General features: G+C 32.5%; 1 pseudogene; it reads left to right on the top strand.

The window, feature by feature from the left end:
* The first annotated feature begins 7707 nt into the window (after positions 1–7707).
* Positions 7708–9144, top strand: LOC149528378 (serine/threonine-protein kinase PEPKR2 pseudogene; annotated as a pseudogene).
* Positions 9145–25266: the final 16122 nt, after the last annotated feature.

Raw genomic sequence — 25266 nt, 5'->3', positions numbered from 1 at the left:
AATCTTTTTCTCTTCTACTCCCCTTTTTTGACATTAATGCCAAAGTTGTATAATATCTATAAGTTAATACTAAAATGTGACAAGAAATCATAATGTACCTTCAAAATTATTACCATAGTCTTGTCCCAATTTTCTTGCAATAGCTTGGACACATGAAAGGCTATCTATATTTCTACTAATAATTCCATCATGTGGTCAGCTATAGAGAAGTTATTATCATGGATGAGTGTCTTTGAATGTTCAATATGCTTTTGTAGTGCATCCATGTTTGGAAGAATCATGCCATGAATTTTTGTCAATGTGGCCCTAATTATGGCTTCTTCCCTTAGTAATTATGCTTGAAGGTTTGTCAGATATTTTATCTTTATAAAGTGAACTGATTTACAACTAGGATCAAGTGACATCTGATGTGCACTTGCCTTCATATCTACATCTATCTTGGATAATTTTTCTTTTATATCTTTTGTGAAGATAGACGTGTCCCTTAATTTGACAAATAAAGAAACAACATTACTTAAATATGTTTCCAATGTAGCAAGAGTAGTAGATAACTCTGCTTGATCAATTGCAATTTTCTTTGCTACCTGTTCTAGAACTTTATTTTCAAATTTTCTCTCAACTCTCTACATCAACTTTTCTTGTCCATTTTGATCTTCATTGTATTTGTAGACAATTTCAACTAACTGATCTAGAATAGGTTGTTTCTCATCAACCTCAATACTTAGAGCATCATCGAATATTCTCTTTATGTCTTCAAGAACTTGATTTTTCTTTTTCTTCTCTTCTCTAAGCTTTTATTGTGTATCCCTCTTCTTCTAGACTTCTCCAGGGTGTCCATTTGAAAAAGTGTCAGATTGGAGAGATCCCAATCTAGTATTATGGGCATAAGAAGTTGGTTCATGTTGCTGGTAGAAAAAACTATGGGGAGGGATAACACAAAATGTTATTCGCCCACAAAATGCAAGGTTGATTGCGTGGGGGGGATTTGATTTCCCCAAAAAAAATATTGGTTGTCGATGAAGATCTCCCTTTCGAAATAGATGGCTTGGATGTTGCAAGAATCTCCCTAACAAGAGATTAAGTCACCACCATCGATGCAAATTTCCCATCGAGATGAATGACCTAGATGCAACTAGGAAACTCCTCCCAACAAAGGATTAAGTCATAGTTGTCGATCAAGATCCTTCCTTCAAAATGGACGACTAAGATGTTGTGGGAAATCTCCAAGATGTGTCAGATCCAATTATTGTGGCATTGCAAGAGGCCAAGGTAGAGATGTAAAAACATGAGAGCCGTCAGATTTAGCAATCTCAACAAAGAAGGAAGCAGATAGCACAAAAGGTGGGACTTCCACCACATGGCGCAATTCTAGGCTATGGAATCTCATGAAAACACTACAATATGGAGAAACCTTGGAATGGAGACATGTGGCACCAAGATGTTGGACAAAAAGATGATTCAACCACTCGCATAGATAGAAAAACATGACAAATATAAAGCAGGAAGTGGGATCCTCTGCCACATGGCGCAATTCTAATTCTGGAGCATCAAAGAAGCACTTTAGCATGAAGAAATGTTAGAATGAAGATGCATGGTAGCATCTTATGTTCTCATGATGATGAGCATATATCACAAAACATGGGAGTCATCAGTGTGTTTTGATGTTTGATAGAACTGACCACAATCTCTTAATCTTTCATTGAATCTTCATTGTTGATTTGTGCATGTGCATATTTGGTTGACTTAAATGTTGGAGATGGGACATGACCACCCAAAGACACATGATACATTTCATGTTCTGGAGCATTGAAGAAGTGCTGCAACATGAAGAAAATCTAGAATGAAGATGCGTGGAAACATCTCATGCTTTTGTGAAACCCCATTGAGCTAAACACGAAGACATGACAATCGTTGATCTCATTTGCATGCGTATGAAACCCTGGACCTAGCCAACTGCTAACATGGAAGTACATGGACCAATCATGGACAACAAAAATCTGTCACCAGCAGACCAATAGAAGCTGAGATGACACACATGGATGAATCAACATCAACATAACTCTGCTAATTGTGGACCCATAAGAGCCAACTCAAAAAATTGTGTTATCCCTTTGCGAGGAATCCAACCCACTAAAGATGTCTCAGATCAAATATCACTTCTAGGCTGAATGTGGGCAAAAATAGTGAATAATAACCCAAATTGTAAACACAACCTTAACCCTCAGCGTGACCTAAACCATTATCCCAACCCTAATCAAAATAAAAGTTGTAACTTTTAACCATAAAATAAACTATATTCTCAATCTTGACATTAACCCTAACCCTAATCAAAATCATAGCTCTTACCATAATACTAACCAATATGTAACCCCTTACATAACCATAATTGTAACCCTAACCCCAACCGTAACCCTAAACCTTATTATCAAGCCTAATCCCAAACCCAACTCTAACCCTATCATAATGCAAACAATAAACTCTACTCTTAAATAAGATCATAGCCAAAACTCTAAACCTAACTATGGCATTATGGTTATAGAGAGAGTGTAGTAATTGTATTAGGGTTAAAGATTAATACAACACTTATACAAACATGTCTTAAGATTTCAATTGTATTTTTTATATAAAATATTGTGGCACCAATGTTGGGACTTAATTCTTCTTCCAATAAAAATAAATAACTAAACTGTTTAGAACTTAAAACTCAATTTCTTTTTAGAATAATTTGAAATGGAAAGTAAAATAGAGTAGCTATTAGAAAGTGTTTTGTTGGAAATGTTGCATCTAAATTTTAGAAATAGCATTTAAAAATACTTATCTTAGAAATATAAATATTAGTAACATGTAAAGTACAACTTAATGCTTATAATTGCTATACAACTTATTTCATTTTATATTTTTCAGTAATAATATTGTTAAAATTATCTTGTTATAAATAATAAAATTATTTATTATTACATCGTAAGCGTTCCCTAGATGCAATTGAGAAGCTAGAATATCAATCCAATGGTTTAAAACATAGATGAGGCCTTGACGACCATGGAAGGCCATTGGATTGCTTATTCATTTTTTTAGATTTTTTCAACAAAAGACATGGAATGGGCCATGCAAATAACCCAATGGCAGCTGATCCAATATTGTTTCCTTATAACTACTCTAAGCTGAAAGTAGATGGTTAGCTTTATAGGCTCGCCTCACATCTAATTGTTCACTCGAAACTATACCAGTTGATGTCGCTGTCAATGAGAGATTATAATGATGTCGATGTGACTATTAGTAGCCATTGAAATGGTAGTGTTAGTTGGTATACAAATAGTTAATGTTTTAATGTATATGTGACTGTTAATTTTGGGATGCTTCTTGGTGGAAACTTTTTTGGTGGCCTTGTTGTTCCTAAGATCCATAGTAGGAGCCCCTTGTGCAATGACAACCAAAGCCTGATTAAAATCATCCTGAACTGACTTGGGTATCAACATTTTATCAATGTCATGGATAACACCATTGAGCCTAATGACCACATTGGGGTGTGATATGTAAGCCAAATCTACAATCTTCTTACCCCCTTTCTCAAACAACCTCAACCCATACTAAGCCAATGTCTCATGAACCTTGTTCCCCCATTGTTCCGCAATAATCCTGCTTGGCACAACATGGAACATAAGTAGCTTTTGCAATGACTTGAGATTCCTAGGCTCATGCAAAAACTACTTGGATTCAAGATCCAACTTCCTCTCTAGCATGACATTTTGGGGCACAAAGATTGTAATATTGCTACCACCCACAACTGCTTCTAGAGGTTGCAAGAGCAATGCCTTCTCAACAAGCTCAGCTAGTTTGGTATAATGCGAATCCAACAATGCAACCAATACCGAGTTGGAGCTGATTGTTGGTTGAGAGGACAATGAGGAAGATGATCTAGCTGAAGCTTGAGCATTTGAAGATATCCCAGATGAGGATTTCTCAACCTTCTGGACCTACAATAACAAGAACAAGGAAGAAACCCAAAACACCAAATTTGAGGCAATCCATTGAGAAAACCATCTCTTGGGCCTATAGAAAACACAAATGGGTGTCTAGATCTATAACCAAGAGTTCCAACTTAACTCACATGTTGAAAATTGTAAAGCTTCAGATACAAGGTAACTTTGATTATGTGAAATTTCCTCTGCTCCTGTACCTCCTTGGCCAAAAGCCAAACTAGCAGAGAATGATTATCCTGGATAATTATACAGGTCAAATGGCTTTTCTCTTCATCGAGCCAACAGGTTTAGGTTCAGCTGCCAAGGCTGAGGTCAGGAGTAGCATTTCCACTAACTTAGAGGCAATTGTAGGTCCAGTCAATAGTGAGCTTGAATTTCCACGTAGACTGGTAGAATTCAACCCGTACATTAGACCTTGGTCAAGGATAAGGCATGAGGTTTAATTTCTCTCAAGTTTCTTTATTTTGCAATTCTTTTTAATAATTTATTTATTTACTAGATAATATTTCCCTTGGATTCGCTAAAAATTGTATAGTATTTAATACTATTCATTTCTAGCACGTTGGATTGGGTTTATGAGTGCGTGAGACTATAATGTACACTTTGATTTGAGCTTAATTAGATCGTGGGGTGAGTTGATATTTGTCCAAGTTAACTTTCTCATATAGAATTCTTAATGTGTATGTGAAATTTGTCCATTTTTTCACTCTACTTTTATAGGTGAGTGAAGAGCTTAAAGCTAATCTTTTTTCCACACTTAAAGGACTCTTTGTAGAACTTGTAGAGTTTGAGGTGGTCTAAAAGTGTTATTTTGAGACATTTTTTGAAACTTGTTACATTCACCTCTTATTAGTTGCTTGTTGATTTTTTATTTTTTTACACAAATGAACCACTCAACAACAGAGAGAGCTAAAAAATGATCAACTATTAATACAGGTGTGATCGGCTATTAGTACACATGCTATCATTTTTGGGTGCTCTTTATGAGTAGTAATAGTGGGATCTATAACGGTAGATATAGCGGTCATTAGAACATGGTGGCTACTGGATCATTTCCCCTATATTGGAGATGTATTAAGACTTGAACTTGACAATTTATTTAATATTTAATATATTTATTCCTCTGTAAACTTGTCTCCATGCATTGATATTACAGCTTTTCTTACTTTGATTTTCCTAATGGAAATTTTAGTTTTATATACACCTCTATGTCAAGTGTATTGGTAGCTAATTCAAGTGGAAGAAAGCAAGGAAAAAATATAAGCTTTATCATGTTTGATTTCTATAAATTTTATAAAGTAAGAAAAATGTATAAGTTTATATATATATATATATATATATATATATTCAAGATGATGAGAATGATAGTTAGAGCATGAGTCAATTAGTGGCACAATCATAATTGATGAGTCATCATTTTCTTACTTAGAACTTATCTTGGATTTTGAAGAGATTTCTTGCCATTAGTATACATTAGCTACATGAATGTCTAGTTAGCAGAGTTGGACTTGACAGTAAACCTAACAAAATAACGTTTTTGTTCACCCACTTCTAAAAACTATAAACCAGACCTTCATGGGTTAGATCTCAACAAACATTGTAAGGGAAAAGAAAGGGAAGATTTATATGAGAAAACTATGGAGATGTAGGGAGTTAAAGGTATAGGAAGAGGCTGATGGAGAGAAATGGATAGAGTGAGAAGATGTGAAAAAATAGATAGAGAGATATGGAGATATATATATATATATCAATACGTAAAGATTACAAAATAGCTAGGGAGATATAAAGTATGGAGATGTAGAGAGTTAAAGGTATAGGAAGAGGGTGATGGAGAGAAATGAATAGAGTGAGAAAATGTGAAAAAATAGATAGAGAGATATGGAGATATATATATCAATAGGTAAAGATTACAAAATAACTAGGGAGATATAAAGTATGGAGATGTAGAGAGTTAAAGGTATAGGAAGAGGGTGATGGAGAGAAATGGATAGAATGAGAAGATATGACAAAATAGATAGAGAGATATGGAGATATGTGTATCAATAGGTAAAGATTAAAAAATAACTAGGGAGATATAAAGCAAGACATAGAGAGGAGAGAGGGGAAGATAGAGAGAAATAGATATGGAGAGTGAGATAGATTAATAAAGAAACAAGGAGATATATAAAGTATGACAGGGAGAAATGGAAAAAAATGAGGAATATATACTTACCCTTCCATGACTTTTTGGCGTACCCATTGCACACTAAGGTGCTATTGCTAGTTAATATATTATATTAAAATATAAGAACTATCAAAACTTTAAAAATAATAAAAATTAATTTTTTCATGTCGTCGTCAAATGGTAATGAAACAATAATTTATTTTCCTGCCTCACTAAATTATAAATAAAGAATCTTTCCGAAAGTAACAGAAGTTCAACAAAGCTTTCCCCATGGTTTAAACAAATTTTTGCCTTGATTTCAAAGAGACAATTTCATGCGAATTTTCTTGAGTTTTCACTGTGCTAATAATTGAGGGATTGTGAAACGATTGCTAGCTTCATTTGGTATTGTAATTGTAGAGAATTTTGAAATAAAAGAGAAAGCGAGGGTTTTTTAATTTGTGAAAGGTTGAAGTGTTTTTTTTTCTCTAGTAATTATCTCCATAGCAGATTGAAGCTGAAACACAGGTTAATCGCTTTCTTTCGTTTATTTAGATATTTATTTTGGTTTATGCGCTTTTTTAAATAGTATTTTCCTTGATCTTTAGTATGAAAATTAAGGACAGAGAGCAAGAAACAAGGCTTGATTTGGGGATTTTAGTTTTGGTTTTGAACCATTTTTCAGATTAATTATATTATTATGATGGTTGGAAAGTTAGAAGTGGATTCTGTTCTCAAGAAAAATCTTCAATAATGTAGTCATGCAAGTTGAAAATATGTTTGAATTTGAGGTCATTAGGAAAGAATATTAATTCTTAGTCTGTTTAGATCAAGAAAGATGCTATCCTGTGCAGATTCAAAATTTCATTCTAGCATAAAAAAGAAAACTATGTTTTATTTAATTAAACAACCAATATGTTTTTGGTGTCAGAATTGACTTGATTGGTTATCATTTGATTAGTTTGGTTTGTCCCACTTGCTTCTAAATTCTTGTTAATGTGGTTAAAGAGAGAGGATGTTTAGATCTAGAAAAGCTGAAAAATATAACATAGTCTACTTTTAAGGCCAGACGATTTGAAGGGGATGTTTTTGAGCGGATTGAAGCATGCCAAATCATATCCATACTAGGTTCGAATTAATACTCTATACAAGTGTTTTGATCATAATTGTATTCTTGTTTTCTAGATTTTTTTGGGGTTCAGATTCTCCCCTGTTTAGCAAATTTTTAGTATTTCTGATCTCAATTTTTTGGTATAGACAAATTGGCCTGTGTGTTTGTAACATCCAAGAAGACTAAATTTAAGGTTAAAACATTTCTTATTAGTTACACCATTGCAATTTTCTGATCGTATTCATACACAGTTTGGATTAATACACCATATTTTGAGAGGAATGATTCAAAAAATTGTGTATATAGTTTTGGATTAATTTAGCAGGCTGTCATTATGTCTGAATTTGTTGGTACTGATAAATTAGGTTGTGTTTTTGTAACATCCAAGATAATGGGAACAAATTTCTAAATAACTATCAAAGATTGAAACTCATCATTCTTTGTGACTTTTGAAAGGCAATTGTAAGGTAAGCATGACTCCTATAAAGAGGAGGAGGACGAACAACACAGTTCTACATAGGATTGAATCACAACAGGTGATATGCTCATGTGATGATGGTGCATCAACCTCATCCTCCGCCTCTCCATCTTCACTTGAACAATTGAGCTTTTCTCATTATCATCCAAGACCAATTGCAACTCTTTCTACTCCAAGAAAGGGGATCTGCTTGACTAATACAACTCCAAGAGGCATTAAGAGAAAATGTGGTTGCATAGAGGAAACCAAAAAAATCGTCAGAGACCACAAAATAGAATTTGACTATATCATGGGCCCAATTTTGGGTAGAGGGAAATACAGAGTGGTAACCCTGTGCAAGAATAGGTTCACAGGAGAAGACATGGCATGGAAGACTCTGCCCAAAAGTTGTGCACAAAATGCACACAAGGAAGTGGAAATCATGCAACACTTATTTGGACACCCTAACATTGTAACACTCCATTTAGTGTATGAAGATGCAAATTGTTTGCATCTTGTACTGGAGATTTGCTCTGCGGGGTGATTGGTTGATTGCATGAAAAAAAGACATTTTTCAGAGAGGGAAGCTGTAGAGTTAATCAAATAGTTGGTTAGCATCATTCAGCATTGTCATGAGATGGGAGTTATTCATAGGGATATAAAATCTTAGAATATTCTTTTCACCGATGATGGACAGTTGAAGCTATCTGATTTTGGCCTATCTCTGCATGTTTCAAATGATATGGGATTCAAAATTTCATAAATTCCAGGTCTTACCTTTTCATGAAATCCAAACTCTTTGAAATAATCATGTGTTTCCACAATTCATTGTAGTAATTTTTTTGTCTTCTGGATTCAGATTGTGTGTTCATTGAAATAAGTTAATTAGCAAGATTATTCACATCTTGTTTATTTTGAAAATAGGGCAAAGTTTATCAGGATTGGTGGGCAGTCTAGCGTATGTTGCCCCTAAAGTTTTAGCGGGGAAATATACTAAAAAGGTGGATGTATGGGCTACTGGAGTCCTTCTGCATGGACTCCTAATTAGTGGGTTACCATTTTGTGGGGCTTCTGTGCAACCCATTTTTGAGGAAATAAAAAAAGTGCGGTTGGATTTCCATACTAAAAAGTGGAAATCCATTTTTGAACCAGCCAAGGATTTACTGTCAAGGATGTTGTCAAGGGATGCTGACAAGAGACTCTCTTCAAATGAATTTCTGAGTATGTTTATTTATATAGTTTCACAGTTTTTCCTATAAATTTACACAATTTTTTGTATAGTTTTCTTATGCAGTTGTCTCCTTTTACAGACCATCCATGGATTTTGTATTATACAAAATCTGATATGGAGCTCTTTACAGATTCAAAGTTGATGTCTCCGTACAAGGAAGAGAGAAAGCTTGGGACAGATAATTCAAGCCCAGAAAAGAATTGCATATGCAGGAATCTATAGTCTTCACTTGTTGATGCAGTTGATCATGCTCTGTTATTGCTTTTAGAGAAAGATTTTGAAATACAAGGAACAAATGTAGATCTTGTAGATGTTCTGTGTGCTACAATTTCACAAATAAGAATATCTAAACATACAAAGAGTGGATTCAATGCGATTGCCTATCCTTGATTTAGGCAGAACCCTATACATTCAACATTGCCCCTATGTATAGCATGCTCATCATTGTGCTCAATTACACTGATATTCTTTGAGGTTAATTCTACAGTTGACTTTTTGAAGTGAATACAGTTTGGTCACACTTTCAATGAATTTGATGACTGGAGAATTCATATTTTATGGTGATACTAAGTGGAGGAGAATTAAGCTCATCATGCTTTAGATATTGTCTCCTTTCATTTTATTGGGATACAATTATAAATACAGGGATACAATTATAAATACCATATGGTACTGCAACATATTGGAGTTAAGAGATAATAACAAATTGTACTATATTGTAAAAATGGTATAATAAGGTAATATCAAATTATATTATTATTAAATTTTGAGGATAAGGCTATAATGAAAAATAAAACTAAAAGACATATATATATATAAAAAAGAACAAGATTGTTGTTATGAGAAACGAATAATTATTTTAATCAGAAATACCAATTTCCTTTTATTATTGTTCACTATAATTTTTAATGCTTATTTAAACATTTATGAATATGATGTTCTATATATTTCTATATAAATGTCTTAATCTATTAGTCATGACACTGTCACATTATTTTTTTTTCCAAAATAGACATCAAATATTCTAAGGTTGAAGATCCCCAAGAATGTGGTCTTTAGTTTATTAACTTTTTAAGCTTGTAAATATTTCTTATTATTTTTTATCTTATTTTGACAATGAAAATGTTATATTAGATTTATTTATTTTTTATATTTTTATATATAGTAAGTTTTTACTAAATATGATTACTTTCTAAGTTTTATTTTATAATATGTTTAAAAATATATCATATATTTATTTCTTTAAATAGTTATAATTGTATTAATTTTTCAAACATAATATGCGATTAAGTAATTTTAAGATATACATATTAATTTTTTTAATAATTAAATTTACATAAAAGTTAATAAATTTAAATAAAAATAAAAACGTGAAGTTATAGAAATATTAGATTCTTCACAAAACTTAAGTTACACAAAAATTTATAGGGAAAATATAGTTTGATTAAACAAAACTATATAAGCTCTCCTTTAAAAGATGAAGCTACACACATAACCTTTTAGGAGCATCCCATAATCACTCTGGAATTTATCATGGATGATATGTTAAATGTTGAGATTTTTCATTTTCTTTTGTGTGTTTTTTTGTTTCGGCTTCTATAGGTAGCTTGGTATAGTGCTTTGAGATTTGTGATGAACAAGAGGGTAAACAAGTGATATTGTTAGAAGACTTCCTAATTATGTGATTTAAAAATCATTTGGTTATTATTTTTCAATACTTTGGTTGACCTGCCTAATTAATGTTCTATTAAGGAAGCCATTGTAATAAGGTTTAGGTCTAATAAGAAAAATAATTAATATATTTTGATATGGTTTTCATTCTTAAATTTAGCGTGGCTTGATCTAAGTTGTGTAATAGTATTTACAATAGTTATTTTTATAAAAGAACATTTTAAAGAGATTTTTGTTTCTGCAAGATGATATAGCTCAAAGAAATTAGGATAATAAATTTTACATTATTAGTTCTTTCTTATATAATATTTTCATTTAAGTGAAGGAAATTAATTAAGTTCTAAAGTTTAAAATTGTTTTATTTTTATTTTTAAAATAAGTTTGTATTGATATGCTTGATGCCCAGACAAGTACACAACTCATGGTAAAATGCACTAAGTTTTTTTTTTAAATAGTAGGGAAAGGCTTTAGTTCTACAAGAATTCTTGTTTTTAAAAAGTATTCCAATCTAATGAATGTCTTGGTGATGTTGTCATTTTAGTTTCTAATTCTAATGGAGCCATCTCTAGCATAGGAGATGATATATATTGCTTTTATATGTGACCCCACAGAACTTCTAGTGCACCATTCAAATTGTCCATTAGAAATTTTAAAAAATTAGAGAATTGATGGTGTGCATAAATATTACATTGCAATTAGAAATAATATGTGATAAAATATATTTTTTATTTTATGAGTTTTAAAATTATTTTCCTAAAGTCTTATTGGTTTAAATTTTCTTTATCATAAAAAAAATTATAGATAATTTTGTTATTTCCTTTATTTTGTTGTATCATAGAAATTTTTTTCTTATTTATTAAATTAATAGAATTTTAATATTTAGTATGTTATATTTATTTTCTATATTAATATTCATTTTCAATTATATTTCATTATAAATAGATTATCAATATAAAATTATTTATTATATTTTTTGATATAATAGTTAAAAAAGAAAAAAACCCTGGGCATTGCCTCTCTATAATCCACCCCAAAAAGTGACCAATAGTAGAAGAACATTTTCAACACAATAAAATCATCAAGAAAGAAAAAGTTAGAATTTTAACCATCCAAAAAGAAATACAATCAACCACTCATCGCTAGAAAAAAAAAGGAACATAGCAAACCCTTAGAAATATAAAAGAAAAAGCTATCATTGTTGTTGTGCATAATAACTAGATCCATGGTATGCATCATAAACAGTAAACATAATGATAAAACACCACCAAATTCCAACATTATGAACAAATTATTACACCTTATACCCTTAATTTCACCTAGCTCCAAATGGGTACATTTTTCTTGGAAGAAGTCCTTCACAAGGTAAGTAATGAAGGTAATAATGATCTCTGATATGGTGAGGGTTTTAGTAAGATTTACCATTGTATAAAAAATCCCACTTGTCTTGAGGTGGTATGAAAAATTGGTTAGCATGAATGCTAATGATATTTCTATGGGAGAGTATGTTAGCATTACCAGAGATGTGATTAAGTGTTTATGTGTTGTGTTGATGATGATGTTTGTCATTTATGTTAACATGTATTATATTTTATGAAGATTATCAGAGTTAAAAAGGAAGATGCATTCGACACAGTCAGAGTATTATGAGTTGGGTTTTGTGCACTTAAGGAGATATTCATACATGTCTATATATGCTACAATTAATTGTGTAGAAAGAGATATGAAGACATGATAGAGTTATGTGATGCTTTTTGGAGACAACTTTCAGATAGAGTTTTTGGAAAGAGGGTACTGGTAAATCAGCTATATCTTTTAGTAGAGATAGAATTATGTTCAATGTGGTTAGAGGAATGTTAGAGACATATTTGAGATGCTATATTTTAGATGGCGAAATCAAATATGCAGTTTGAGTTGTCTTATGAAGTATGTTCAGTGTGTTTTTTCCTGTGAGATGACTATTACAAATATATTTGAGGAAAGATTTTAATTATATCACTGAGATCATTGTAGTGTTTATGTGAGCTTGGATACAAATTTGGCTAATGTCAGAGCAGAGATTGATGCTAAGGATGTATTATGAATTTCAAACGAACTATATTATCAAAGAAGTTGTTGTTTAGTTAGTTTAGAACTTGGATTGATTATCCTAAAGATTGTTTGGTGAAGACAATTTGAGGCTATTTGAATATTGAGTTTAAGTACCCTCCTTTCAACTCCTTATAGGGTTGGCACAACTCCTAATAGCGTTGGAATCTTCTAAAAAGGATTCAAAGTCTTCTAATAGGGACCCATATGTACTACTTGTATTTCATTGGCTCTTAATAGAGTCTAGCCTTTGAAAGGAAATTTTGTATTACTACATTATCTTGTGGGCATCATTCCCACTGAAGTTCTCTCTGATCAAGGGTTTCCCCAGTTAACATATCTAGCATTATTGGGGATGGTTATCTTTTTATGGTTGTTATTTACATGTTTTAAAACTAATAAAGATATTGAGAGTTGTCTTAAATACTTAAATAATTTGCCCCGCGTCACCCCCCAAGTTATATTGGTGGACTTACTATCTAACAATTGGTATGAGTATAAATTCCTTGAAGGAAAAGTTTAATAGCTCGAGGAGATCCATAGATTGTTATTTCAAGAAAGAAAGTTTTAAGTTTTATGGAATCAATTATTATAGTTGGAAGGAAAAGATGAAGACTCACCTATCGTGCATGAGTGTGGAATATTAGATAGTTACATTGAATTTGAAGATTGTGATAGGAGAAGATAAGATTGACTCCTATGATCAAGATGAAAAAGATCTATTAATGCAAAATGTTCTTGCTAGAGAAGCACTAATATCAATTCTCCCTAAAAAAAATATGGAGAGGTAAGATCCTTAGAGCTTGCACATGACATTTAGATTACTTTACAAAAGATATTTGAAGGTGATGATCATGCTAAGAAGGCTAGATTGCAGAGTTGGATACGTCTATTTCAAGATGCAAAAATATAGGAAGATGAAACTATATGAGGATATTTTGGTAGGATATCTAATATTGTTGTTGGAATTAGTTATTGTGGTGAAACTAAGATGAAATATGAGATTGTGTGGAATATTTTGAAGACTTTGACACCTACTTATCGTCAGAGGGCACATATGATTGAACAAGTTATTCCTTGTATACATAACTTTACAAAAGAGACTCTTCTTCAAAGGTTGTAGTCATATGAATTATGGATGAAACAAAATGAAGCATTTCCTAGTGTGGAAATTTCTTTCAACATACAAAGAAACATACCTACATTGAAAAGAAGTGTGAGTACAATTGGAGATTATACTAGTAGTAGTCGATCAACAAAGGAAGAAGAAGATAAGAATATTAATGAAGGAATTTCCTTGCTTATGAAGAGAGAACCTAAAGGTAATGAAATTCTTGTTTGTTGGATCTATAAAAAACTTGGTCATTATTCTTCTAAATGTCCTAAGAGAAAAAATAATTTTAAGCTTAGAAAGCATTACAAGTCAAGAATATTTAAGGATTGCTTCTTTGTTAATGAGGATGGTGAAATTGGTTTTAAGATGGTGAATTTCCTAGATCATAGTGATGATGAGGATGATGAGATAGGATTTGTTTCTATTAAAGAAGAAATCCTTGAAAAGGAAATAAAAGAGGAAGTAAAAGAAAAAAAAGCCTTAGTATCATAGATTGAGAAGAAAAAGTTTGATTGGATTATGGATAGTGGTTCATACCATCATATGGATGGAGATATGAAAAAATTTGTTGAATTCAATAATTATGATGTAGGAATAGTTAAGATTGGAAATAATGCAACATGTCACAAAAAAGAAAAGGATATGCTACTCTTGATGGAAAGACCAACACTGAGGATGTTTACTTTGTGGATAGATTGAACATAACCTATGGGGGAGTATATTAGCATTATTGGAGACATGATTGAGTGCTTATATGTTGTATTTATGATATTATTTTTCATTGATGTCAATATATACTTTATTTTGTGAAGATTACTAGAGTTGTAGAGAAAGATATGTTTGACACAGTCAGAGTATTATGAGTTGGGTGTTGTGACTTAAGGAGATATTCAAATATGTCTATAGATGCCACAGTCAATTATGTAGAAAGATATGTGAAGACATGATCAAGTTATGAGATGTTTTTTGGAGGTAGCTTTCAGAGAGAGTTTCTAGAAAGTAAGTACCGATAAATTAGTTGAATCTTTTAGAAGAGATGGAATTGTGTTCAACCCATTTAGAGGAAGGTTAAATTCACGTTTGAGATACTATGTTCTAGATGATGAAATCAGATATGCAGTTTGAGATGACTTATGAAGTTTGTTCAGTGTATTTTTTTCTGAGAGTTGACTATTAGAAATATCTTTGAGGAAAGAGTTTAATTATAATGTAACATATTAATGAGGTCCTATATTATTCATTGTAAATTTAGAAAGCCTCAAAGCTAACTCAATACTTGTTTTAGGACTTGGTTTAGAGGAAATGTCGTTTCCTTGGTTCTAAGTGTGGTAATTGGATAAGTGAGATTGTTGTGTTATTTATGTGAGCTTTAATGAGAATTTGGATAATGTTAGTGTTGGAAATATAATGTAGACTAGGATACTAAGAGGGGAGGGGTGAATCAAGAACCAACAAAACTTTTAAACTTAATTCACCAATTGAACTATCACCACATAATATGAGCTAGTTGCATGCATGAAAGAATGACCACAATAAAACATTCATAACACTTTGACACAAGATATTGTGACCCATAAACCTTCCTAATAGAAAGTAAAGCTGGGGTGGGGATGATATCCACAAGCTTTAGTACTGTAGTATAAAGTTGGCCTGTTAAGGTTTACAATTGATCACTTTTGGTGATCTGCCCTATTAGGAACAATAAGGACTATTAGGCCACCTTGTGAAAGGATTTACAAACATAAAATGAAGTTAGCATTGTGTGACTCAGTGAACACTAAGAAACTCAATAGATACTAAATCACTCAGTTGAAACTCCATGGCTCGGTCAACAATAGATTCACTTGGTTAACACTATGAGCTTGGTAGCCATTGGATATGCTTGGTTAACACTATAGGGCTTGGTTAACACTATGATCTTCATCACTTCTACTAGATAGCTTGGTAGACTCTGATACACTTGGGCAATATGATAAATTGTCTCAACTACTTGGTAGACATTGCGAAGCTTGTCATAAACTACACTTTGACTATTTAGCTCAGGAGCAACTGAAACACTTGGTTAACACTGCTAGATGAATGATAAGCTTAATAGAAACTATAGAGCTTGGTAGCAATGTAACCAACTAAGTGTTAAGTCACTAATAGAAAAATTGACCATAATGTCAACAATCTCCCCCTTTGGCATTAGTGAAAGAAAAACTTATCAAACCAAAAACATTGATTTCTCAAAATTGTAAGTCAAAAACTTCTTTTATCAACATTCACTGTCTTTAACTTAATTTTTGACTAATTGTTGTTGTAGGTCAATAAATTACTATGTTTTTCAGTTTTTTCAAAATTGCTTTTGTAAACTACTTTTTCTTCCCCTTACATATATTTCTCCTATACATATATCTAGATTATAATATTCTTCTCCTCTTTTATCAAGATAATATCTTCTCCCCCTTTATAGATAATCTAATCTTTTACTCTTCTACTCCCCTCTTTTGACATTAATGCTAAAGGTGTATAATATCTATAAGTTAATACCAAATTGTGACAAGAAATCAAAATGTACCTTTAGAATTATTACCATAGTCTTGTCCCAATTTTCTTGTAATACCTTGGATGCATGCAAGGTTATTTGTATTTCTGCTAACAGTTCCATCATGTGGTCAGCTTTGGAGAAGTTATTATCATGGATGAGTGTCTTTGCATGTTCACTATGCTTCTATAGTGCATTCATGTTTGGAAGAATCATGCCCTGAATTTCTATCAATGTGACCCTAATTCTGGCTTTTTTCCTTAGTAATTTTCCTTGAAGGTTTGTCAGATATTCGATCTTTGTAAAGTGAACATAATTACAACTAGGATCAAGTGACATCTGATGTGCACTTCATATCTTCATCTATCTTGGATTTTAAAAAAAATTATATATTTCGTAAAGATAGATGTGTCACTTAATTTGACAAATAAAGAAACAACATTACTTAAATATGTTTCCAATGTAGCAAGAGTAGTAGATAACTCTGCTAGATCAATTGCAATTTTCTTTGCTACCTATTCTAGAACTTTATTTTCAAAATTTATCTTAGCTCTCTGCATCAACTTTTCTTGTCCATTTTGATCTTCATTGTATTTATAGACAATTTTAACTAATTGATCTAGAATAGGTTGTTTTTCATCAACCTCAATACTCAAAGCATCAACAAATATTCTCTATATGTCTTCATGAACTTGAATTTTCTTTTTCTTCTCATCTTTAAGCTTCCATTGCTTATCCCTCTTCTTCCAGAGTTCTCCCAGGGTATCAATTTGATTAGGTGTCAGATTGGAGAGATCCCAATTTGGTATTACAATATCTTCTTCAAGATCAATTTCTTCTTCTTTACCCTTTTTTGATGGAATAGAACATTGAACAATTTATTTGCCCTTTTTCAGAACTCCAACACTCAATTGAGACTGAGTCTCAACTGTCATTGCACTTAGCATATAAATAATTGTAGAAATGGTAAAAACATAAATAAATGATGGAATAGAAGAGATAATACTAACAACAAGAATACCTTGTTGTAGCTTGGTAGAGCTTGATGATGGGATGACTTGTTGCCCGGTAGATGAAGTGTTGGGCAGTTTACTCATTGTAACACTTGGAAGAGTAACTGCAAAAATTGGTTGTGTGCTAGGTACCATAACTAACTCAATAGAGACTATCTTTGAGCCTAATTTCACTAAGGCTTTTCTTGGAGAATAAAGAAAATAATTTATGACTTCGAATGCAATCTTTTTTACATCAGATTCCTCAATACTTTGTATCTTTCCTCCAATGGCTTCCTATTCCTCTTCCTCATTAGCATCATCAACATCTATGCTATCAAATGTATCATCATAAATATCTTCATTGTCTTTTTACATATCTTCATCCTCCTCATCTTTATCATTAATCTATACAATAAAATCACTAGGCTTGTGTAGCCCATAGATGTTCTTCCATTTGGTAGTAGCAGACTTCACTATAAATTCAATGTCTTTCATCACAATAAGACATGTGTTAAACTTGGGTGTGAGCTTGTTCTCATTCTGTTTCAATGCTTCCTTCACCTCTTTATCACTAAGACTTGGCATAATTTGTCTCAAAGTTTGTTCATTGATGTCCTTAGCAATTTTCATTGCACTATCCCACTTAGGTTTAACTACACTAAGATAAGCATTAGGAACTTGTTGTGAAAGTTCATTAGGTGAATATTTCCACTTACCCAATTTTGTTAGAAGAATATTTTCAATATGCTCCTTTTATTCTTGGTTCCTGGTCTCATACTTGAGTGACTTGAAACCTTTCATACCAGATCCTTCATCCAATCTTTTCTATTTTTCCTAAAAGGTAGGGGTAGTCTTTTAAAGTATGATCTGATCATCTTCATCTTCATCATCTCTCGACTTAAGTTTCTTTCTTGACTTGGTTGCTCTTCTAGTGAACACAATAGTGGAAGCTTTTGTAAGTTTGGTTAAAATAACCTTCCCTTTCTTCTTTGGTGGCTCCTCTTCCTCAGGTTCTGCTTCTTCTACATCATCTTGTTTATCTTCAATATCATCTCCTTTTCCATTGATGTTTTTCATCATTTTCTCAATTCTTTTCTTTCCTCTATTTACTGCTTGGGGTAACTTGATCTCAAGTTTTATCCTGGACTTAGCCTCATCATATGTACCAAAGTATGTGGCTTTAGGATCCATAGGCTCATTCAGTAGGGCCTCAATGATGTCTTGGTTTCATCTATGTTAACCTTATATTCTAGAGGTTTAACCCATGCCACTCTAGGTCTAACTGCCTGAATGTATACCTTGTCACAGTCAACCATAGAAAAATATCTTGCCCATAATCCTCTACTAGTTTCTTGGGAATCCTAAATCTACTTTGCATCTTTTCTTTGAATGTTTCAAAATAATTATCCATAATACTATCAAATTTTTTTCCCATCTCTATTATGAATTCATTGATTTGGTACAAAATTGGAGTATCTTTCTTCCATACTATAGTGTCTTTTGAGGGGATAAACTTATGAACATAGAAAAATAAATAACTCAAGAGAGAACCAAACTTATACAAGTTGTTTTTGAAGACTCGGATGCTCTCCATATTCTTTCTTAATTGATTTAGAAGCAAATTATCAAGGTCAAAGGACAAGTTATTCTTCACTACCTTGTATGCTAGGCCAACTACTTCGCACGAAACACTATTCAATTGGCTCGAGCTTTAGATTTTGTGAGCTATCACATGGATCCCAAACTTCAATTCCATGCCAATCACACCACTCAATTTCATACCTCTTCCATCTCATTTAGTAAGAGTTCACTTTGCCAGTTCAACCTAACCTAGGGTTTTAGTAATTTTGGCTTTATTTAACATAGGTAGACTAGTGATTCTATGAATCATCTTCTTTGTGATTTGGATAGGTTGGTCTAACCACAACTACATATTATGAACATGGATTAGGATCAATCTAATCCACTTTTCTTGGAATTCTCTCGGCATATGTAAAATATGTGTTAAACCATTTGTTTCCAAATGTTTATGTTCATGTTTTAAAACACCATCCATGTAGAGTTTTTTGAATGCCTCATTCATTTCTAGGGTTCCTAGATTGTGAATAGAACAATGATAAAATGAACAGATGTCATGTACAAGTAATACCTTTGGTGGAATCTGGGATTTAGTGCCAATAGGGTCAAGTGCTTCTACTATAATTGGACTCAATTTGAATGTAGGGGCTTTGTTGTCACTTCCATGAATCAACATTTCAAAATCTTTCCTAATCTTTCTACTTGAAGATGCCATCATTTAGTAGGGTTTCAAAAATGGAAGTGATCTTCAAAAACAACTTCTGGAAACACTCGAAGGTTCTGAATTTTCTCTTTGCTATTTTCTTTGAAAATTCACAGTGAGATAATACAATCAATTTCCCTCTTTTAATGAACTTTAGTGTTTACAATCACCATTAATGCTTATACATATACTCACTTGATGACAGACTATCCCCCACTCAGTTTTGTCTTTAATGCTTGGTAGACATCTATAACTCAGTAGCATTACTCAACTAAGTAGGAACTACCAACTATGAACACAGTAAAGTCAACATCACTCAGTCAAAACTTGGTACTTGGTAGAGTTACCAACTCACCATCTACAACACAACTTTAGTGAATCCCAACCTTTCTTGGCAAGGTCTTGTGACTTGACCTTACTTGGTAAGGTATCCCACTTCTATCATAGCTCAGTGATCCTTGTGCATCTTGAATGTCGATTGGATCATTTTCATTCTAACTAGACCTGATGTTAGATGATTTCTTCTAGATCATAGTTCCAATGATCTCCATGGATGTTTAAGTTGAAATTATTGAGTCAACCAACTCATTGACTTAGGTGTCAATAAATATAAGACTTTGACTTGCATTCTCTGGAGAGTTTGGCACCCATTGCTACCTCATTTATTTTCTAATGTTGTCATCTTTGGCTTTCTTTCTATCTTCTACTCTACCTCTATTCATATAGTTCTTTGCAAGATGCCTAAGTTTTGTACAAAGAAGACATCTCTTTGTAGTGTCTATTTTCCTCATATGATGTTTTACACAATTTTCTCCAATGTGTCCAAACTCACTACAGTAGTGACATCTACACCATGTGTTGTAATCCAAACCAAATATTGCTTCCACAATTTTCTCTGCTAGATTCAACTTCTTGGTTTTGCATTTTGATGATTTATGTCCTTGTTTGTTGCAATTAAAACATTTTCCTTCAAAATTATTTTTCTCTATGCACTCACTTTCTCTATGCCCATACTTGTTGCAATTGTAGCACTTTCCATTGAATTTTTCTTTTCCATTTCTCCAACACTTATTTGATGTATGACCTATCTTACCAAAATCTATACAAGTAGGCCTTTTGTTCTTTTGGGCTTCTTGCTTAGATGATTCTCCTTCATCTATATAGCCTAAGCTAGCTTTACCTTTGTGTCTTGGTTGAATTTTTCTATCCATTTCATTCATGTTGTCTTGAGATTTCATCATCCTTTCATTGGTTCTCTTCTCCAAGATGAGATCATTCTTCAATATTTCATTCTCTAATCTTAGATTCATAAGTCCCTCATTTGCACTAGTGAGTTGATCAATAAAATTTGCTTGCAAAAGATATAGTTGATGGATTTTATTAGACTTTTCTTCTATCTTCTTAGATAGAAATATTTTCTCTTCATTGGCTTTATCTTTTTGTTCCAAGATTTTACACATCCTTATTGATCGAATCTCTTGCTCTCTTGTCTACTTTCTAACTTCTTCTTGAAGAGTGAGATTCTTTTCAAGTAGGTCTTTGATTGTTGCATCAAATTTGTCTGAACTTCTATCATGACATATGTCTTCAATGTAGAGATTGTCATTCATTTGTGTGGCTATTTATTTTCTTCTTTACAAGGATTGAGAGAGTTTTCCCTTTAATCTCTTGATCTGTCCCATGGCCAATTGTAGATCAAACTTCTCATTCTCAATAGCTTTGTCTAGCATGTATACCTCCATTGCCTCTGATTTGTTCTCAAGTTGTTATACTTTTGATGTGAGAACCAAAAGCTATGATACCAATTGTTAGAAATATATAATGTAGACTAGGTTACTAAGAGGGGAGGGGTGAATTAGGAACCAATAAAACTTTTAAACTTAACTCACCAATTGAACTATCACCACATAATCTAATCTAATTGCATGCATGAAAAAATAAAAACAATAAAACATTCATAACACTTTGACACTAGATATGATGACCCGGAAACCTTCCAAATAGAAAGTAAAACTGGGGTGGGGGTGATACCCACAAGATTTAGTACTACAAAATAAAGTTGGCCTATTAAGGCTTATAATTGATCATTTTTGGTGATATGCCCTATTAGGATCAATAAGGACTATAGTCCACCTTGTGAAAGGATTTACAAACATACAATGAAGTATGTGCTATGTTAGGAGATTTGGAATAAGGTTGTTAAGTCTACCTTGTTAGAGGATTTGACTGATGCACTTGTTACGATGAACCAATAGCTGATCTTTGATCTACAACTTTGATTTGCTGAATGAGATTCATTGTAAAGAGATGATCACCTTGTTGTGATAGATAAGTCTTTTTGTTTCCTTATACTGCTTGTAGCCTTCTTCAACTTTCCCTCATCTACTGCTTACCTCACATATAAATACACATACTCATTGGATATGATATAATATAATATTATATATATATATATATATATATATATATATATCCACTTGATTACCTTCTGGAGTTGGCTACAATACCCAGTTAGTCATAATTCACAAAGTTGGCCCAATTGTTGTAACTCTAGTTCTAAATGACAACTTGGTGATGTTCTAACACTCGACAACCATTGTCAATGCTCAAAAAGCTCTGTCACTCAATTGGCATTGAAACTCGATCCATACTAATCACTTTGAGTAGCACAAACTTGGTTATCACTACGTGACTCAATGAACATTAAGAAGCTCGGTAGATACTAAATCACTTAGTTGACACTGAATGGCTCACTCAACACTAGATTCACTTGGTCAACATAGAAAGCTTGATAGCCATTAGATATGCTTGGTTAACACTACAAGGCTTGGGTAACACTATGATCTTCATCACTTCTACTCGATAGCTTGGTAGACTATGCTACACTCGAGAAATATAGTAAATTGTCTCAATTGCTTGGTAGACACTATGAAGCTTAGCATGAATTGCACTTTGACTATTTAGCTTGGTAGAAATTGGTAGCAATATAACCAACTAACTAAGTTTTAAGTCACTAATAGAAAAACAGACCTTAATGTCAATAATTAGAGTATAGATTGATGATGAGTATGTACTGTAATCTTCAAAGGAACTAGATTAGAAAAGAAGGTGTTGTTTAGTCAGTTTAGAGCTTGGATGAATTATCTTGATGATTTTTTTGTGAATACAATTTGAGGCTTTTTGAACAGTGGATTCAGTTATCCTCTTTTCAACTCCTAACAGGGTTGGAAAAACTCCTAATAGGGCTTGAATCTTATACCAAGGATTCAAATTCCCCTAATAGGGACTCATATGTAATAATTATATTTCATTGGCTCCTAAAAAAATCCCATCCTTTCATAAGGATCAGTTATATTAGTACATCATCTTGTGGACATCATTACTGTGAGGCCTCCTCCTGACCCATCATAGCATAGTTGATACATTATTATTATTTTGATATTCATGACTCAATATGTTGAGACACTACTAGATACACTAAACATATTATCTTATTTCATGTCGTGTGATGTTTTACCTTCAGATATTTGATTTTGTCATTTAATACTTTATGAACATGTATACTGATGAAGTAAGTGAATGTAGAATTAACACTTTGATTATGCAAGTTTAATGATTGAGAATATGAGTAGAATGAGATAAATAACTGATTATTTGAAAGATGGAGGTTTTAGTTATGTGATTTCCCTGATACATTATATACATATATGCATATGATTTCTTGAGCTACTGATGTGTGCAATGAGTGTGTAGGATATTTTAGTTGGAAAATCTAACAGAGAGATGAAACTGAACCCTATGTACCAATTGTGGAAACCAAGGTTGAATATGATGAAAGATACAAACCTTGTTGTTCGTATTTTATTTGTGTCATGCATTGAATGAATCTATCATTATGTAATCTTTAAATGTTAATGTTTTGTAACAGTGTTTTTACAGTGTTGCTTGACACTCGTGAATTGTATATCCATTCCAACATGATATTTAGGGTTAACCAAGTGACCTAAAGATATAAGTTAGATTTGGCTAGTGACTTTTTTGCTAGTTAGTGAGTAATCGAGGTTAATAACCCTAATCTTGATTAGTGAGTAATTTGCATTTTAGAAGGTTGTTAGAAAGTCCTAAATTTTCCTAGCATTTGTTAGGTCCCTAATTAATCCTAAAGGTTTAAAAAGGATAAGAGTGATGGTTGTAGACTAGGTTTTAGGATACGCTTAGGATTAAATTAAATAGGATTCAATTTAATCATAAGTTTAGAGAAATTAATGGAGATGGAGGAATTAAATAAATAGGATTTATTTAACAAGGGGATTTATGGAGAATCGTGTATTAAATAAATTTAACACATTAGGGATGGAAGTATTTAAATTAAATTTAAATACATAAGGAAAGTGAACTTATTTAATTAAATCAGTAGATGAATATGATCAATATGATTAATTAATAAATAATTAATTATAATGTCAAGGGAAATATTAAATGAATTAATATAGTGTTTAGGACAATTTTAAGTGTCTACAGAAATGTCAGAATGAAGACACATGGAAGCATCCTATGTTCTCATGATGATGAGCAGATATCACATGACATGGGAGTTGTCAATGTGTTTTGATGTTTGATAGAACTGACCACAATCTTTTAATCTTTCGTTGAATCTTCATTGTTGATTTGTGCATGTGCATATTTGGTTGACTTAAATGTTAGAGATGGGACATGACCACCCAAAGACACATGATGCATTTCATGTTCTAGAGCATTGAAGAAGAACTACAACATGAAGAAATGCTAGAATGAAGATGTGTGGCAACATCTCATGTTTTTTTGAAACTCCACTAAGCTAAACACAAAGACATGACAACCGTTGATCTCATTTGCATGCGTATGAAACCTTGGACCTAGCCAACTACTAACATGGAAGTACATGGACCAATCATGGACAACAAAACTCTATCACTAGCAAACCAACAAAAGCTGAGATGACACACATGGACGAATCAACATCGACATAACTCTGCTAATTGTGGACCCACAAGATCCATCTCAAAAAATAGTGTTATTCCTTTGCAACGAATCCAACCCACTAAAGATTTCTCAGATCAGATATCACTTCTGGGTTAAATGTGGGCAAAAATAGTGAACAATAACCCAAATTGTAAACACAACCCTGACCCTCAACGTGACCTAAACCATTATCCTAACCCTAATCAAAATAAAAATTGTAACTTTTAACCATAAAATAAACTATATTCCCAATCTTGACATTAACCCTAACCCTAATACAATTTATACCTCTTACCATAATACTAACCAATATGTAACCCCTTACATAACCATAATTGTAACCCTAACCCTAAACCTTATTATCAAGCTAATAATTGAGGGATTGTGAAACGATTGTAATTGTAGAGAATTGGTGAAAGGTTGAAGTGTAAAGTTTTCTCTCGTAATTATCTCCATAGCAGATTGAAGCTAAAACATAGGTAAATCACTTTCTTTTGTTTAATTAGATATTTATTTTGGTTTATGCGCTTTTTAAATAGTATTTTTCTTGATCTTTCATACGAAAATTAAGGACAGAGAGCAAGAAACAGGGCTTGATTTGGGGATTTGAGTTTTGGTTTTGAACACAGTTTGGATTAATACACCGTATTTTGAGAGGAATGATTCAGAA

The sequence above is a fragment of the Cupressus sempervirens genome, chromosome 11 (genome assembly GCF_028749045.1).
Source record: "Cupressus sempervirens isolate cs-2001-9-10 chromosome 11, ASM2874904v1, whole genome shotgun sequence".
NCBI classification, from domain to species: Eukaryota; Viridiplantae; Streptophyta; class Pinopsida; order Cupressales; family Cupressaceae; genus Cupressus; species Cupressus sempervirens.
Note: the sequence above shows the minus strand (reverse complement) of the source record. Positions and strands in the feature narration are given on the sequence as shown.